We start from the raw sequence: 18040 nt of genomic DNA on the forward strand, positions 1-18040 counted from the left end.
TGCCAATTTTCATACTCAACAAAACACAAGAGCTATTAATAACACCATTATTTTTGATTAAGTCCCCCCGAATAGTATGTGCTTTCATCATCTAGCAAGATGATACTTTGTGATTTAAACTATATATAGTACACGTTTTCAGTCAAGAACTGATTTTATTTTTTTTTTATTTTCTACAAATTTTATATATGTGTGTGAATGTGTACATTTTTTTTTATCCACTGATACACACTGGATTTCTCCTTGTTGTATTACCAAGGTCCCACTTCCTTCCTTCTCCCCCAGAAGAAAATAGCTTGCACAGCCAAGGAACCTGTGAAAAAAACAGATGTTAAATACTAAGTAGGTCAAAAGTTGTTCCGTTATAAAGTTCAAGGAGAGTTAGCTGCCTTCTTTTGTATTGTATTGCATAGCTAATGTCTGAGAATTAAGGCAGAGAGCAATTACACAGGATCTGTCTATGCAGTAAGGCCAAAGACAGAAATAGTCAAAAATACAAGAGAGCGTATCAGGAGTGGTTTTGGAAAAAGTTACAGCCAGGAGCAAAGGGCTGGCAGTAAATGTGTGCAGTGAGTCATCCAATATTATTGATGAGCAGCAGAAGGTGCATATCCACAAGCTATTAAAGTATGTTCCCAGTCCCTGATGTTTGCCTAGACCCTTCTCTCTCAGCTGTTTTTGTTGGTCCCAGGTATAAGGTTTGTCCCAGTCAGCCAGGACTTCCTATTGTTATTTCTACAAATACCTTCCCAGCAGTAAGCCTTGTACTCAGCCTTAGGGATGGCTTAGACCCTGGTTATTTTTTTGTTGTAGAGAGTATCTAAACATCATATTTATGTTTCTGCTCCCTTGCTGGTTTCTGAATGCATCTGATCATGCTTTGGATTCATGTCTTGGCTTAAGGTAGGTCTTATCCTTGGAAGGGCCTGGGCTGAGCATCAGCTGGGCTTTCCCACAAGGCTACTTTTAGTCTACTTTTGGCAAATGTATGTCAGGTGGTGCAGATAGAGCTCCGTTGACCTCTTTAAACACAGCAGTGCTTGTTTTGCAATGGGAAAAAATCAGGCAAATAGTTTCAGGACAAAAATAGTGTTTTTCTAACCATGTACTGGTAGTTGCCTAATAAGTCTGAATTAAGAATTGTACCAACATGATTAGATATATACATCCAATCCAAAAAAATATTTTACTAGTACAAAAGTTTTGTACTTTTTTTTTTGTAAAGATTGCTAAAGATTGCTCCATAATCTTGCAGCAAGTTTTTGGCAGATTTGAAGTTGTTGGGTCCAAAACATGCTTTAAAGTCCTAGTAGAGACCAACCCATAGCTGTGGCTATTGCTAGGCTATTGCTAAATCTATACTAAGGACATGAAATCCACAGCAAAAAGTTAAGTGTAAGAGTGACTCCAAGGGTGACTAAATGCTTTACAAGCAGCTGTTGCTTATTTTCTCTCTCTTTTGTGATGTTACTTTATTTATTCTGCCCCAGTCAAATTGCACTAAGAGATAGTAGCTTTTTAGCTGTCTTTTGTGGAGGCATTGGAATGTGCTATAAGGAAGAGTATGCAGATCACCTGAAGTAATTGAAAGGGCATGTCTTAAGGTAGCCAACTTTGCTGGTAGTTCAGAACAGACAAAAGATCCACTTCTAGGTTCAAGCATAGATATTGAGAAAGAAGTCTGATTTAGGTCCAAATTGTTTTTCCATAGAAAAGGTATAAGTTCAATGCTTACATGAGATGAAATCTTGGTTCCACTGAAGACAGCAGTGAAATCCCCAAGGAGTCTATAAATTCACTATTTTCCCTCCCTTTCCTCTCCTCCCATTTTTAAGCAATTTGCTATAAAAAGGTTTTTAGAAACAAACTGTTTCTGCAAGGTGAAAAATAGAAACACTTACTTAAAAATATTTTCTAAGAAGTATCATTATAAAGTCAAAGAGATGCTAAAATGCATGCAAGTGTATGCCTTCAAGAGAGCAAACTCTGGTGACATTTATTTCCATTTGAAAGTGAATCAGAATGAATATTTCCATTCATAAATTTATGCTTTATGCTGGAGATGAGAATAGTTTTTGAGACTTAGAAAGAACATAAATCAAGAGAGGCTATTCTCAAGCACAGGATACAAACCTTCTCCAAAAATCAAATCCCACAGAGGTTTGTTGTTACCTCAATATATAGCTCATACCATATGCTGGGAGAAGAGGTAGTTGGGCAGACGGATGGAACAGGTTGCACATTGATCTGTGCACAGGTGACACGTACCTTTGTAACCCTGTTATTTTAAAACAGCTCACCACAAGGAGAGACTTGAAGGAGCCGTTACAACATCTGAAGTCAGCCAAACTTCAACTTCAGAAATTGATATGAGCACCCTACCAGACCTCTGAGCGTCCCCTTGTGACTGGGTAGTAGCACCAACTTGACCCCATGAAAGTTGCCAAAGAAGTTGCAGCAAGCAAAGAGAATGAAGCTTAATAAACTGAAAGAGTGCATTTTACTTAATTCTGTTCTTAAATGAGACTATGTAAGAATGAATGCAGTCTAAACTCTCACCTTTTGCTTTTTAAATAGTTCCTCTAGGAAATGTATGATCATTCAGGATTTTCCCTTCTGCAAACAATAATAAACAGAACAGAGACACTTCAGGATTTACAAATAGAATTCATTGAAAATATGTTTTTTCCACATCCTATGAACAAGTGTGTGCAATTTTCTTAGCTTGGATTTTGTTATATAGGTCATTTTATGTAAGGCAAATAACTTGCGAGCCAGATCACTCTTGTCTCAACAAGAGGTCCTGCCAGGCAGTCAGCAATCCCTTTTTTTTTTTTTTTTTTTAAACATTGAGTTTATTCCAAAGGCTTATCTGATAGATTGCTTAGGTTAAACCTCTGTACTCTGATTCATGTTAATGTTCCAGTTTGGAGCATCAGGGTGGAAAGGCTCTCTGCTCCCCACCATCCTGCCACCTCCCCTTACTCATTGCCCTATATTGTCATTGCTAGGGAGGCAGAGGAAAATAAAGTGTCTTTGAAATACAGTACTAGTGATTTGCAGCTAGTTAGCCCTATTCTACCAGCCAGTGTGGATACCAGCCTAGGAAACTACAAGCACTGACCTAAGGACCCTTAGTGACCTTTCCATTGATGCCAGCAAGGACAGGGGTCTTGTGCATTCTTTATCCTAGGTCAGAAAGCTCAGAATACTGCCACTGATAAACCCACGTTGGGGTCTCTCAGAGAGGGAAAAAAAAGCTACAGGTATGTGTTGTTTGCATGCTGCCATACCACCATTTCAGTCGACAAAACCCCAGTGACTGTTTCTGTGACTCTGGTAACATGAACATGTCACACCGTTCAGGAGTCCTGTGTCTGCTGTTTTCAAAGAGGAATGTTTTGTTGTCCCTCTCCCCTTCTTGGAAATGATGGCAATCATTCCCTTTTCTCCCAGAAGGAAGAGCTATGCCCATTCCCTTAAGCACTGTGAGCCTAAAAACTGTTATCTGAGGTTCATTGCCTTGCTTTGATGCATTTTGAATTTTCCACCAGAGAAGTAGGGAGTTTTTAGGGGCAGGAGGAGAACCTCAGTCACTGTGATATCTAAAACATACAATTTTCCTTTCATGACTCCTTGGAAGCAAGCAAGGCAACAATGCTGCTAGCATCACAAACATTTTACAAGCATGCAGAAGGGTCTTAATAGAAAGCTACAGACAGCAGCAAGCTTATTTTTTCCTACCTTGAGCAAAGTGCCTCTGAAGTTGCATGTCATTACCGTATTCCAAGCAACTCCAGCACACCTTCAAATGCAGGTGTCTCAATTACATCCTTAAAAGAAAATCTGCATAACTGATTTTGTTGAAAACTGTTTGCTACAAACAGCAAAGAGACATTTGCTGGTTTTTTTATCCTTGAGAAGATTGAGACGAGATCTTATCAACATGTAAAAATATGTGAGGGGAGAATGTAAAGAGGTTGGGGCCAAACTCTTCTTGTTGGTGGCCAGTAACAGGACAAGGAGTAATGGGTACAAATTGAAACACAGGAAGTTCCACCTCCGTGTGAGGAAGAACTTCTTTCCTGTGAGGGTGACAGAGCCCTGGAACAGGCTGCCCAGAGAGGTTGTGGAGTCTCCTTCTCTGGAGATCTTCCAAACCCACCTGGATGCCACCCTGTGCCACGTGCTCTAGGTGTCCCTGCTGGAGCAGGGGGTTGGACTAGATGATCTCTAGAGGTCCCTTCCAACCTCAACCATTCTCTGATTTTGTGATTTTATGTTTTCCTGTTACCACTTGTATGCTGCCATACATCCAGTACCTTACGCTAGTAAATAGACCTTTCTGTTCTGCTAACATGGTATTACATCGGTAAAAATATGTAGGACACCTGGTTAGGATGATGGGCCCCAAAACTCTCATGAGCAATTTCTAACTTCACTGAACATTTTTTGACTTGGATTTCAGACACAAATACAAAGGATTACATTGCATCTGTTGTAAAGATGTGTATTTCAGCCTATGTTTTCATAGCTTATTCTTTTAAAGAGAAAAGTAGTAGTTGAAGGTTAACAAGGTCTTCACTTTTCAGCATGGATTCTAATTATTCTGTTAATATGCAGGTTTCTGTTCTGATTTTTCTCATTTTTTTTCTTATATGAAAAAAAAAAGAGCTTCATAGTTCATTTCCTGTTTAAAATAGAAATGGTTCTGGTCTTAAGCAATATCACTAATAATCAAAATTATAAAGAGAGCAGAGAAACTAAGGGATGGTGGCAGCAGAAAGTGCCAAGAGGAAGGGACTCATAGACTGCACATGAATATCAGCAGCTGCATGAAAGCACTGCTGTAATTGGTGACTATATTTATTTCCAAACAAGACACACATTCAGAAATGTCTTTTACCTAGCAACATCATGACAACAGCAGAAAAACTCAGCAAACACTGGCTAACAAAACCAGTATCTTATAGTATTCAATAGCACAGAAACTTCACTGTCACTACTTCCAGCTAGGTGTTTCCAGCATGTTGTCAGAGCTCTCAAATTCAAACTAACTTAAACACAATATTTTGTACTTAGCACACATCAGGCTTGAGTGTGCTTTCTGAAAAAATGTTAAAACTCTTGATTTTTGAATAATTTCAGAATACCTTAGCTCACTGTCACTGCTCAATTTTCAAACCTACTGCTCCTTTTCTTTTCTTTTCTTTTCTTTTCTTTTCTTTTCTTTTCTTTTCTTTTCTTTTCTTTTCTTTTCTTTTCTTTTCTTTTCTTTTCTTTTTTTATTTTTTATTTTCTGCAGAAAGAAAAAGACTGAAAGGTACCACAGTTGTTGATCTTGACTTTTCTTCCTTTTGGGAAAAAAAATCCACCATGACAATAAAACTTAGGTCAGTAGGGAATAATTAAGTTCATCACTCCTATGGCTATTAGCTCATTGAGCCATGCTTAAAAGTTTTACACAAATAGCTCATTACAAGCAAGCACTAATTAAACTTCCTTTCTATCTCTGTCCTTAAAACTGACCAAACAGGATCCTTCTAGCAGCAATGTGTTTCCCGAGCCATTGCTGCAGTCACCATGCAATACCTGGTGACATGATCCACCGTTCACCTGAAAGAAGAATGAGCAGGAGGATGTGCTCTGTAGGAAAAGCTCTGTAAGAGCCCAGCTCACCTAGTCTGTGTTGGTGGATATATGTGCAAGGAATAAAAGTTCCTAAAATTTTTCTGTTTTTTTTTTTTTTTCCAATATAGATGCCAGTCATACTAACTATTGGGGTGAGATTTCATACTGTGTGGAATGGGACAAGGTTGTTTGAAAGCTGCAGCGAAAGCTGCTATTTATTCAGTCATTTCCAGGTACGCAAACAGATATTATTGTAAAACAGTGCATATTTAACTCATGCCCTCTTCCCAAATTGGTAGGGGGTCAAACTCAGCCAGCCTCATCAAGCCTCATCATCCCTCTGTGCACAGGGGCAGGGAAGCATCTGGACTGGACCCACCTAAGCCTCTTCTGCTGCAGGAAGAGCTTACTGCATTCAAATAGGGCACCTACAAGAAAATTTAAGCCTCAAAGAGACTACTGCCTATCTTCTTCTACCGTCCATTCTGGGAGTGGGGAAAACGCTTGACCTTAATTGCCAACTAATTTTTGCATTACACACCCATTGTTTATAGTTCTTGATAAGTCAGCTATGGTTGCACAAATCAAGACATGCTACAAAACAATAATTAGTAGATCAGCATATATATATGATTTGCACTAACTAATCAGCACTTCATAACACTCTTTACAGATTTTTCACTTTTCTTTCACCTATTTCCTTTCCGTTTCCCTTTCTCTTTCACTAAGCTCTCTCTTGCTTGCAGGGAAACTCTTTCCTCTGGCAGCTGTAAAATCTGCATTACTCTGCCCCCTTCAAGCCAGATATTTCTCCCTCACCATCGTGTCTTCTCTTATCTTCTTTTCACCCTCAGGCATCCTTGTTCCAATTAAAAAACCCAGCTGGAACAGCTGGAAGAGGCCTAAATACCCTAATGAACAGCAACATATAGTGGAAGAGATATTTATGGATTAATGACAAGGTGAGCAACAGGGAGGGAAAGAAACTTAAATGATGGGAAACAGACATGCATATTAGACTGAAGGTAAGAAAAGGAAGCTGTGGAAAATAATTAGGGGAAAAAGAGGAAAAGAGACGCACCCACTAATATGTTTGCCTCTTCTTACCATGAAGTTACCATGAAGGTTCTGAGTGTGGCAAGCCCTCCTTTCACAAGTTGCCCGTAGAGACATAGCAAGCACCATGCAAGCTTGTAGCAGAGACCAGAAGCTGGTGCTGTCAGACATTTAAAATGTAAGCAACTTCCAGACAGCTACAGAATTGAAATGAGACATGGATGAAATTCACTTCTCATTTGAAAAGAAAGAAAAGGAAGCTCTAAAACAAATACTGAAGACTTTTAAAATAGTCAACATTTTTCCCTATTCAGTATGACTGTTAAAAAAAATACAAGAATAGAAATCAAGAGGGATAAGAATCATTCAGTTTCAAGGTAATTCATGCACAAAACTGGCATGTTATAAACTGTTTATGAATAAATTTTAAAAAGCAAACATTTGAAAGGTTGTAATTTTTTTTTAAAAAAGTGAAGTTCCCACATAATGTCAAAAATCAAATAATATGAGGAATCCATGCTGCATGAGCTCAAGATTGGTAACCTCATATAAGAAACTGTACAACAAAATAGAAGAATCAGAAAGAAAGAAAGCTCACCTTGTGATATGTGACCCTCATATCTCTAATGAGGTTCAGAAGGAATTGCATCACTCTTAGTTTGTCTATTATTTATGTTGAAATAGTTTCATGCTTCCAGGTGTGCTGCCATACACAGGGTCCAACAGAGACTGGGTCCTTCCCTTGATACGTAATTCAGCCTTCTCAAGAGAAGATCAAGGGTTCTTATGAAGCAATGAAAACTGACCATAAACCTAAGATGAGAATTTTTTCCTGTTCATATTTCACACTTTTGATACTCAGTGCCTGACATCAGCTTTGGAGTAAGCAGTTTTCCCAAAAGTTAGATCCATAGAGACCATTTTGCTTTCAGAATTCCTTTGTAGGACACAGTATGTTTTGATTTCTTGGAATCATCTGAGAATTTGACATAAGAAACCCCCCATTTTACCAGGAAGCTACTCTATTGACCCCCCATTGCCTATGCTCTCGTCTTATGACAAATGAGAGCTGTAGCTGTTTATCCTTGTTAGGAGGCTTTGCTTGTCTCTTGTAAGGAACAAGAGGAGGAGGAGGAGGAAATAATAATAATAATAATAAATAATGACAGTGGCACTTTGAGTTCACGGTGCGTTCTGCTCTTTGCTCAAAACCCTTTGAAAGCTATCTTTTTGAGGATGTCCCCTAGTGACATGGAGAGTCCCCAGCTCACTAAGCTCTTTTTGACTCCCGCCTTCCCAGGAGACTCCTGCAGTGGAACTTGCAGCAGTAGGTCTGTGGGCACCATACAAACCTCGTCCAAACCTACTGCCTGGAGTGCAGTAACTGAAGTTCAACAGGGAGTTAAATCACTCCCCCCAGTAGCATGGAAGCCCTTGGGAAGTTTTTCTGCTCTTTTGAACAGTCCTTCTAGTTGGCAAAAATTTTCATAGGTGCCTATGGTGCTGGCCATAGAGCAGCATCTGCCTTGTCTGCTCAGCATAATGGGGATTTAAAACCAACATCTGGGATGGCCTTGCTGGAACTGACTTCTGTTTTGCTGATGATGGGAAACAAAAGAAAAAGTATTGTAGTGAAACTACTTCAATAAACTATGTGCAGCAGAGTTAATGCAGGTGTGCTTTCTTGGCTAGGGCCTTACACAGAGCAGGCAAGGGACTCAAGTGGTGACTCTGAGGCAGGGAAATTTGAGATTAGTCATTTTGCCCTAAGCAGGAAACTGATCGTGTTAATAAATCTAGCTCTCTCTTCCTATACTTGCTCCCTCCTCTCCCTCCCCTTGCACAAAGAATCTCTGCATGTTGCAATAGCTAATACGAAACAAAACTCTTTCCTTTTATTTGTGTCACATACATCCAATGATACAAAACCTCTATGTCTTGTACCATGGCTGACATGCTAGTCAGCGTTAGCAATCTTCACTTGGCAAGGATTTCCATGTGAAAGAATTATTTTGAAGAATGCATGTAGGTCGGAGCCAAGGTAAAAATCTCCTCACTCCTCCCAGCAAATGCTGCTTTCCCAGCGTGACAGTGCAGCTTTCTGCCCTCAGAACTGCTGTTCCCATGGATTTGCCCCGGGTTGAAGCTTGCCATCTTCACAGCAGGAAGGGGACTAGGGTTTTCTAGCAAGATGTGGAAAGCCAACAGGATAAACATTGTTTCTTTATGAAAGAAAACAAACCCCATCTGAGGCTCCAGCCAATAATTTATGTCTAATTCTAATAGTCCTCAATCGCTTTGCTGTATGCTATATAAAGAGCCTTCATGGAGAGGAAATGCCAGGTAGTGAAGGGTGACTCAAACTAGCAAGGAAAGGTATAATCACAGACAGTCGCTGGAAGTTAAATCCAGGTGATTTAAAATGAGAAGCAAAGTACACATTTGTAACAGTTACCCATTGAAATGAATTGCTAGGAGATAAAGCTGGGGTTGTTTTGTTTTGTTTTACTTTGCTTCAGTCTTGATGCCCTTCTGTATGTCACAAGTTATCAGGCTTAGGAGAAAAGCAGGCCTGAGTGACACTTGTCGAGTCACACATATTCTTGTAAGTACTGCAAGAAAGAAGCTTTGTAGAGCCCTGGTTTCAGCAGGAAGGTTAGAAATGACCAGTATTGGTACTGTTACTCTTTCAACTTGAGCAGTTAGTCAAATCTGGAGTCTTGACAAAAAACCCCTGTAGGAGGGGAAAAAGGTGATGGTGTCAGGCAAGTCTTCACACAGATGAACCAAGGCTTCTGCCCCTGAGCACAGGAGGAGTCTCACCATAGCAGGCAGGATCTCCATTTGCTTTTCAAAGCCCCTTCTAGCCAGTTCCATAACAAATCCTCTCATGAGTTTTGCTAAAAAGCACCACATTCATGAGCGTCAGCTTTCCTGCCTCCTTTTCAGTACATCTGATATTTGTTCCTCAGATAATCACCCAGCTGTACCACTGGCTATCTTCATCCTTAACTTGTCCTTCAGACTACAGGGCAAATCTGTCCCCTCCCTCCCTCCCTTCTTTTGGTCTTAATTAATAATCTTTCAGCCATTCATCCCTAAAGGATCTCAATTGCTTCTGCCTTCTCTCTGACAAAGGAAGAAAGGAAGGAAATACCTTCATCAGCCCGCATCAGTCTTCATCTTATCCCCAAATAGACTGTGTGCAAAACCGGATTGACAGTCTTGGGTAGACCAGCCATAGATACTTTACTTGGCTGAACTGCTGGGCAGCAGGATGCCAGCATGTTGCTGTCACTCCATGCATGTGTTGTCTGAGGAATTTGTTCCCTCTTACTAGGACTCATTCTGATACAATGAGGCAGAAAGCATGACAGATGTGGGCTCAATAAGTTGATGAGCAGCTGGCTCTGCAGTGGGGGCAGGAGGAGAGGACATTATAAAGACCTTCCAAAACTACCTGCCACAGTGTGGCTCAAGGAACACAGCCAGAAGCAGTTTTAAAGCTTGTATGGGGATTTGAAGCAGTCATCACCATTTCTTGACATTCCTATTTACAGAATAGAAGTCAGTTTAATCAATAACCATAGGTGGCAGATAATGTAATTGCATTGCAGATGAGACTCACTCTTCCATCTATTCATTGCAACATTTTTTTTTTCTCATGGGACTGAAAGGAGAAGAGGACGCTGTAAGCCTTCTAGATTTCTTGGAGATTTCTTGATCTGCAGCTCCACTGCTGGGTTCACCCACACCTCAGGGTTTGGCTCTAAGTCACACAGATAGTAGCAGGGTTAAATCCTGATGGATTCTGAGGGCCAAGCATCCCTTCCGACATCCAGATGTGATTATGCCCCCGCAGAAGCTGATCCAAAGATGCACACAGCTGGACAAACACAGAGAAATCTTCAGGACAGTTCTGTCATCAGGGAAGCCAGACAACATAAGTGACGTCTTGCAAAGAGATTTGAAGAGAATTTATAGAAAAGGAACACAAATATTGTCAGATTTTAAAAACACTCTAAGCACATAAGGTAAAAATTTCAGGTACAAATATTTAACCACTTTCACATTCAAGGAAGGGCATGGAATTTTGTCATATTGCTGTCACACTGCTGCTATGGTTTAATGGGAATCACACTATACATGGAAAACGCAGGGAGATTACACCATGCTACCAGTAATACTAAACACACAAACTAAAGGCACCAGAATGCCCATATCAATTAAAGAGAAAATACAATAGTCACATTGTGTTCCACATGTTTCTAAGGGCAAGCCAGAAAACAAAGCCCTTTTTTTTTTCTTTTTTTTTTCTTTTTTCTTTTTTCTTTTTTTTCCTTTTTTCTTTTTTTTTTTTTTTACAATATGAAGTGCTATAATTGAAAGCAAAATCTGCAGACAGTGACAGTCAAAAAGCTGGTCTTGTGGTGCCAGCAGAGCACCACAACCGTGGTTGCGACTGTGTAGCAATAGCTCCACACAGTGCACATAGCAGGAATTGCTTGCGACTCCGAAGACTAAAGGCCTAGATAATACTTTCATTTGAAAAAGAATTTAGTAGTACAGAAGAAAAACAAAAATAAAAAAGAAGAAATAAAAAAGGGCTGGAACATAGCTTTTGGTGGAGTTGCCGGAGAAATACAAGAAAATGAGACATATAAACCTGACTGAAAACTTTTGACTCTGTGAAATCATTTTTTTCACTGAGGTGAAACATGAACAGAGATCTGACGTATCCACTTCATGAACTCACTTCATTCACTTCTCATCCTCCCTCTCCCACTCTAGTTCCCCCCTCTTCACTGGTTATGGGAATATTAGCAGCCTCATTTCTGAAGAATAAACAACTTGAACTACAGCTTAGCTGTTTTTGACAAGCCAGTCGTTTTACAATAACTTCAGTAACTCATTAGCAGCAGTGACTGAGGGTGAACTCTCCTTTTTCTAACTTTCCATCTGTTGAAAATGGTGTCTGAATTACCCTTTACTACAAGAGGAATTTCTCTTCCTAATCTTAATGTTTCCATCGTAGCTTTGTCATCTCACTCATTTCACCACAAATTGCAGTTGAAGGACCCTTTCCTAGAAAGGAATTCCAATAGAGAAAAGGTGTTTCATATACAGAAAATTTGATTATTGAAAGTTTTCTGCAAACAATTTACCTGGTCCATCCTAGAAGTGAACTTCTTTGTCTTCCTCCATGTTATTCCATCCTAGGGGCTATAAACTGTGAATGGTTACAGAACAACTTTGAGCTTGAGAGGAATTATAGATAGAATTTTATAGGAACAATCACTTAAATTAACACTGTCATGCTACTTCCTACTGCTAGCACTAAGATTTTATTGCGTGTAGCTTTTTGTATTACAAGCTAGCATACATGAAGTAGCCCATACAGAATACTACCATGATACATATATCACACACAGTGATTTGTGTCTAGATGAATTCTACCAGAGATGTAAAAATACATACACCCAACTCATATATTATATATTATATATTATATATTATATATTATATATTATATATTATATATTATATATTATATATTATATATTATATATAAGACTTTTTTCCCCATTATCACTCCTAAAGGCCCATGCTATTTATTTCCACTCAGCACAGTGTGGCACCAACGTCTTTCCTCCTCTTCCAGTCAACATATCGCAAGATACTCTGCACCCTTTTGCTTCTCCTGTGACATATTCCCCATAGCCTACCAGTAAAGATAATTACAAGACAGATCCTTATCTCTTTAGTCCTCCTTCCCAGGAAGAATGGGGAGTTCTCTTCTGTCTTCAACAGCTACTCTTCCTGCCTCTCTTCTGCTGGGATCAGGAAACTTTCATATTTAGAAAAGGAATAAAAAATGATCTCTGAAAGCAATAAAAAGTTCAGAAAGCTTGTAAGTTCAAAAGTAAATAAATAAAGAGAAAGTGGGGAGGAGAGAGAACTGCATGCTCCTTTTGATTAACTCCCTTTCTTTCCCCCCCAAAAAGACTATGCAGTAAATAGAATAAAGTACAGTCCTGACAGACACAAACCTTGACTGTCTGTTTATAGACTTCAGGAGTGGCAATACTCCAGAGGGACTGTGCAAAACGAATCTGTCAGTGAATCAGAGCACATGTTGCAGAGTGTGAAGGTACATGCCTCACATTAAAAACAAATCCTTCAGAATGTTCAGAACACCCTAAATCTACATCTGCCACACTAGTCATTTCTCCTACATTCTTAAAATTCACCCTGAATTTTATTTTCCACATCTCAAAGTGTTAGATCTGCTAAATTGTATTATAACTGCAGCTGTTGCGAAGTTCGGCTTTGAATAAGTACATAGCTGAACGTTGGCCAGAATTATCATTTTTAGCCTCTGAATATTTTTCCAAGCATCTTTTGGAAGCTGCATTGCTTGAGAAAACCATCGCTTCTGCCCACAGTACCACAATCAGCAACAGCTTGCAATACTTTTGATGATGATAAGATGCTATTTTTTCATGCTTGACTCTCCCCAGTTCCATCATCTTCTTTTCCTCATCTCAAAACCAATCCTTTGTGCTGCTGCTTCTAATTCCATTTCTTTTCCCCAAAGAACTATGTTTAGTGCCATTTAAGCCATATCTATTGCAATGATTTTCAAGGAGCAGAAAGCCAAATGTCTCCAGGAAAGTGACTTTATGTCACTTTAATATTTTTGTATCCTTTTGTCATCTTTAACTACAGACAAATGAAGCATATTTGAGGAGTATTTACATCGCAAAAAGAGAAAAAACTTCAAGGTCTTCGATCACACCAGAATTCAGCCTTCTGCACTACTCGCAGACAGTTTAGAAGAAATGTGCCCAACTATAAACTATGTTTTAATGCCAGCTAATAACCCTAATCTTATTCACTGATCTTTATCCTAATGAGTTAAAACTACATTACAGAGTCACTTGCACTGCAGCACAGGTTGATTTTTATCCAAGTGTCATTTTCCAGACAAGTGAGATTTGTATAAACACTTTCCATGAAACAAAAAGTGACTTTCTACCATCATAAAAGAACTGCAGTGGTGAGTTTGTATCTACCATCCAACAACAAATCAAAATGTTTGAATTTCCATCTGCACAGTCAGATTTTACCCTCTCTGCTACCATTTTTACTTGGAGGTGAGAAGAAGAGGGAGCTTTTCTTCTGTGTTCCTCCGCATCAGTGGAGCTGGAAGCTGCCACCTTCTGGTTTGATTTTGTCAGTTGAAAGAGAATAAAACACTTTAGCTCAACACTCCTAAGTCACAGCTCTTCCAACAGGGTTTTGACTGAAAGATCTCTCTGTTCCCATGCAAAACAGTTCGAGCCTTTCCCACCATCCAGCTGGAGCTAACAGAACCAGCCAGAGGCGCCAGCACAAGTTTGCCAGGTTTGAGGTGCATTCCTGTAGTGTGTCCAAAGCCCTGACATTAAAAAAAGAAAAAAAAAAGAAAAAGAAAAGAAAGGCAACAACAAAAACTTATTGCTATAAGCCAAATCGTGGCTTATATTTGAATTACAATCTATGAAAAAAAAAGTCTACACTGAAAGAAGTTCAGGGTGTCTGGAATATATTTTGTCTATGCTGTTCTTTTCCCCAGTTTCCCAAGTGAGGATCCCTAGTGTTCAGCACACTACTCTGTATTTTGCATTTTCTCATGAAGTGCTTGCCATAAGTGAGGAAACTTGGACTCATCAAGAGCGCCAGTTCCTTTGGTTCCCTGGCTGAATATGGTCCCCAGAGCACAGAGCAAAGAGGTGATGCTTTGGCTCTCCTATGAGCACCTGAGCTGTAGTTCCCACAGTTAACTGAGCATGGTCCACATGAGCTAAAAAGTCATTTCCTTCAGGACAATTGGAGTGATCAACACCTTGTCCAAACGGTCTGTTTTAGAGCCAAGCATTTGTTTCTTTTGCAGGACAGCATTACCAGTAAAGCACATATTGATGGTTTGTGTGTGTGTGTGCTTTCTTGCCTGCTGACTCACCATCTTCTGCTACAGCAGCTTATAAAGACTGACTCCCTGCAGCAACTTCTGGAAGCATCACGAGATTGCCTGCATGTCAAAGGCTGTTGATACTTTTAGGGCCATCCTTAAAAATTTCCCCTCTCTCTCCCTCTCGGACAGGCAAACACGCATTTGTGAGGAATCAAGATGAATTTTAACCATTCAGAGTTCCTTGAGTCTTTCCAACCTCCCAGCCAAGCAAAAGATCCGCCTCACTCCCCCTGGGAGTCTGCAGAGAAGCCACTGTGTTTCAAGTTCATGACAAAATGATTTTTCTGAAAAGCTGTAACATTGATTTCCTGACTGCACATGTCTGAATTAAGGCATTATGTGCATACATATTAATAGACATCCCACTATCCTTTAGATGTTAGGTGAATACAGCCATACAGGAAAAATTTGCAACAAAATTTGCAAAGTATATACTTACTTCTACTGATTACAGCTAAAATTACAGCTAAAAAAAAAAAGTCTGTTTAAAACACATTCCTCCACAAAGCTTGCCGTTATTGACAAAGATTTTACAGAATCACTGTGGTTCTGCAAATAGCTATGTTACGAGAGTTTCCTGCTCTAAGTTTATACAGAAGACCTATCGCTGAAGGAAAAGGACAACATTTTCTGTATGATATCAAATCCACACATCTAGGAAACAGATAAGTAACAGAGCTGCCAGGAATGCATCAGAAAAGAAAATGTCCTACAAACAGTTGTGAAAATAAATGTTCAGGGATAGTGGGAAAAAGTGACTTGATTACTGCCTTGTCTCAGCTGAGAAAAAGGGAGACTTCTGGCTCTAAGTTAAGCAGGGGAACCAATCTATTCAGACACAATACTTGCCTTAACAACTAAGACAGCAGACATCAGTGCTGCTGCGAGAACAAACTTACTTTCTTTTCTACTCACCTTCTAACAAACTTTCCATATTCACTCTTGCATGTTTTTCTGGAGACCATACCACTGTCCGGTACATACTCAGCAGCTGAGATAGTCCACGGAGCACAAAAGCTGGGCATTAGAAGAGTAGACAACATATGAGTCAATAAGAAAACCTGAGCCAAACCTGAAAACAAATTCCATACATCCAAACAAATAAACAAACAAAAAACTTGGAAAATGAGCATTTAGAATTAAAATATACTAAATACCATCTACTAGGGAGCACAAAGCTACCGACTAGTGATAATTTCCACCAGCAGAGATTAAAGCCACAGCAAGAAAAAGTAGATTTAAAATAAAATCCAACAGTCCCTCACATTTTGGTCTGGGAACTGGAGCTATACCTTTCAGACCTTGTCTTATTTTTTTTTCCCCCAAAAACATGCATCTCTATGGACAGTAGCAAATCTAGCGCTCACCTTTGTGCTAACCTAACTTAGTTAGGATTTCCCAGATTATTAAAAATTTTAAGCGTGGCAGTGGAAGATCTGCTCTCTTCTGCACAACTCAGGTGAGGGGATTTTGTTTGTTTATGGAGAGGGAGGAAGGGGGAGATTTTTGGCCAGAGAGTTTGTTTTTGTTTGTTTACACCCAGGACAGACATCCAGGCCCTTTTCTTACCCACCTACATGTTAATGATATCGCATTAAGCGCCCCATGCACAGTGGATGAAAGCACAGAGCCATGGTCCCTCTTGAAGAAACACAAAAGGAGTTCAAAAAATCAGAATCATTTTTATAAACAGCATGCTGCAGCACGCTTCTTAAATGTGAGCCAGAAGACGGGAGCACACTCCTGGGGCTGCTGTGCTCCCTCTGCACACCAAAAATGTTAGGGACTTGTCAATAGGGAATGCCTTACTAGGTTGTAATGACACCAGGAGCAGAAGGGATCTGTAAATGAAGCCAAAGGCTCTGGCATTGGACATTAAAGGGTTAATTTAGGTTTGGGTTTTGTAGCTTAACATCTCTCTCATATTAAGGAAGAAAATCTCATAGTAAGAGAGGAAAACATAGAAATGTAACCAGTATTCAAGTTAAAGGAGTTAGAACTAGAAGACAAAGGAAGTAATGCTATTTAAAAGTACTTACATTTTAAAACATGCATTGTAAGTCTACTCAGTATTTTTTAATGGTTTAGTTACTCTAGGCAGATAGGGCAATACAAGGGCTCTAGTTCTCTCTTGCCTTCCCCAGTATCAGGAAGCCAAGGGAAGCATGCAACGGGATACAACGTCTGCCTTCCGAAACTGGGCCCTGATTCAGGATGCTGTGTGCAGAAATGAATGAGATGTACATAGCTCTTCCAAAACATACCTAGGCAATTTCAACATCTCTATGTGCAATTGCAGTATGGCATAGTTACTAACTAAGCTTTCAAATGTGTAGATTACGTCTGCCTTCCAGGACATAGCAAATCATAACTTATTTCTCTGTGCACTTTCAGGTTCACAGACCAGAAACTCACATGTTACAAGAAAGCTGCAGGACACTTTTTACTCAGCAAAACCCTTTATGTCACACTTTATGTCACACCTTTAGGTCATACTTCTGAGAAACATATTTCAGGAAAGAGAGAGACTCTTACCTCTACCTCGAGTTGTTGGGGGAAAAGTAAATGGGCTTTCTAAAAGCAAATAAAGCTGCATCTTGTGTCCCTGAAACAGCAATGGGAGTCGTCTACAAAACAGTTGTTCCTGCAGGGTCTTCTGCTAGTCAGAGACCAGAACCAGATATTTTCTATCACAGGCTTTACAAACTATATATGTCACAGTTAGCAACATCAGCTGACAACCAGCATTTATTATATATAGCTTGAGAGGATCCAGTTTTCTTTGCGCTTGAATAAAAGCCCTTGCCTGTTATGTATGTGAGAGCACTGGGACAAAGGCCGTGTCTGTTTTCCCAGGAAAAAGTAACTTGTGGTTTGTTTACCCTGCAGCAGAAGTCTCTACAACATTTTAATTAGAATACTATTATGATCTAGTCATTTTATTTTAACTGCCTGGCGTAATTGTCATCCTGTTTATGTGTATGGCTACTTGTTTCCAGCCAAATAGCCAATAAAGTCAAATGACCAAGTAGGGGAATTCACCTCAAAAAAAAAGAAAAAAAATTTCTTTCCATCCCTTTCAAAGTTTTCATCCTCGCTGTTTATTGACTTTGCAGTAAATTGGATTTTATTCTGCTGTATCTGGCAGAGTAATTTTCCTTTATGCTTGCAAAAATACTTGTTGAGCATTGCTAGAAACAATAGTTATTACTGTAGCTGCAAAGTCCAGTGCTCACAGTCGCACTCAGCTAGATGCCCACCATCTTTTGTCACTGGTCAGCAGCACCAGTGGATTTAGGTCTTGAAACTTGGCATTAGGATCCGTGCTATCTGTGT

This window comes from Tinamus guttatus, unplaced genomic scaffold (genome assembly GCF_059628265.1).
Source record: "Tinamus guttatus ecotype Peru unplaced genomic scaffold, ASM5962826v1 Tinamus_guttatus_pri_ptg000035l, whole genome shotgun sequence".
Classification (NCBI taxonomy): Eukaryota; Metazoa; Chordata; class Aves; order Tinamiformes; family Tinamidae; genus Tinamus; species Tinamus guttatus.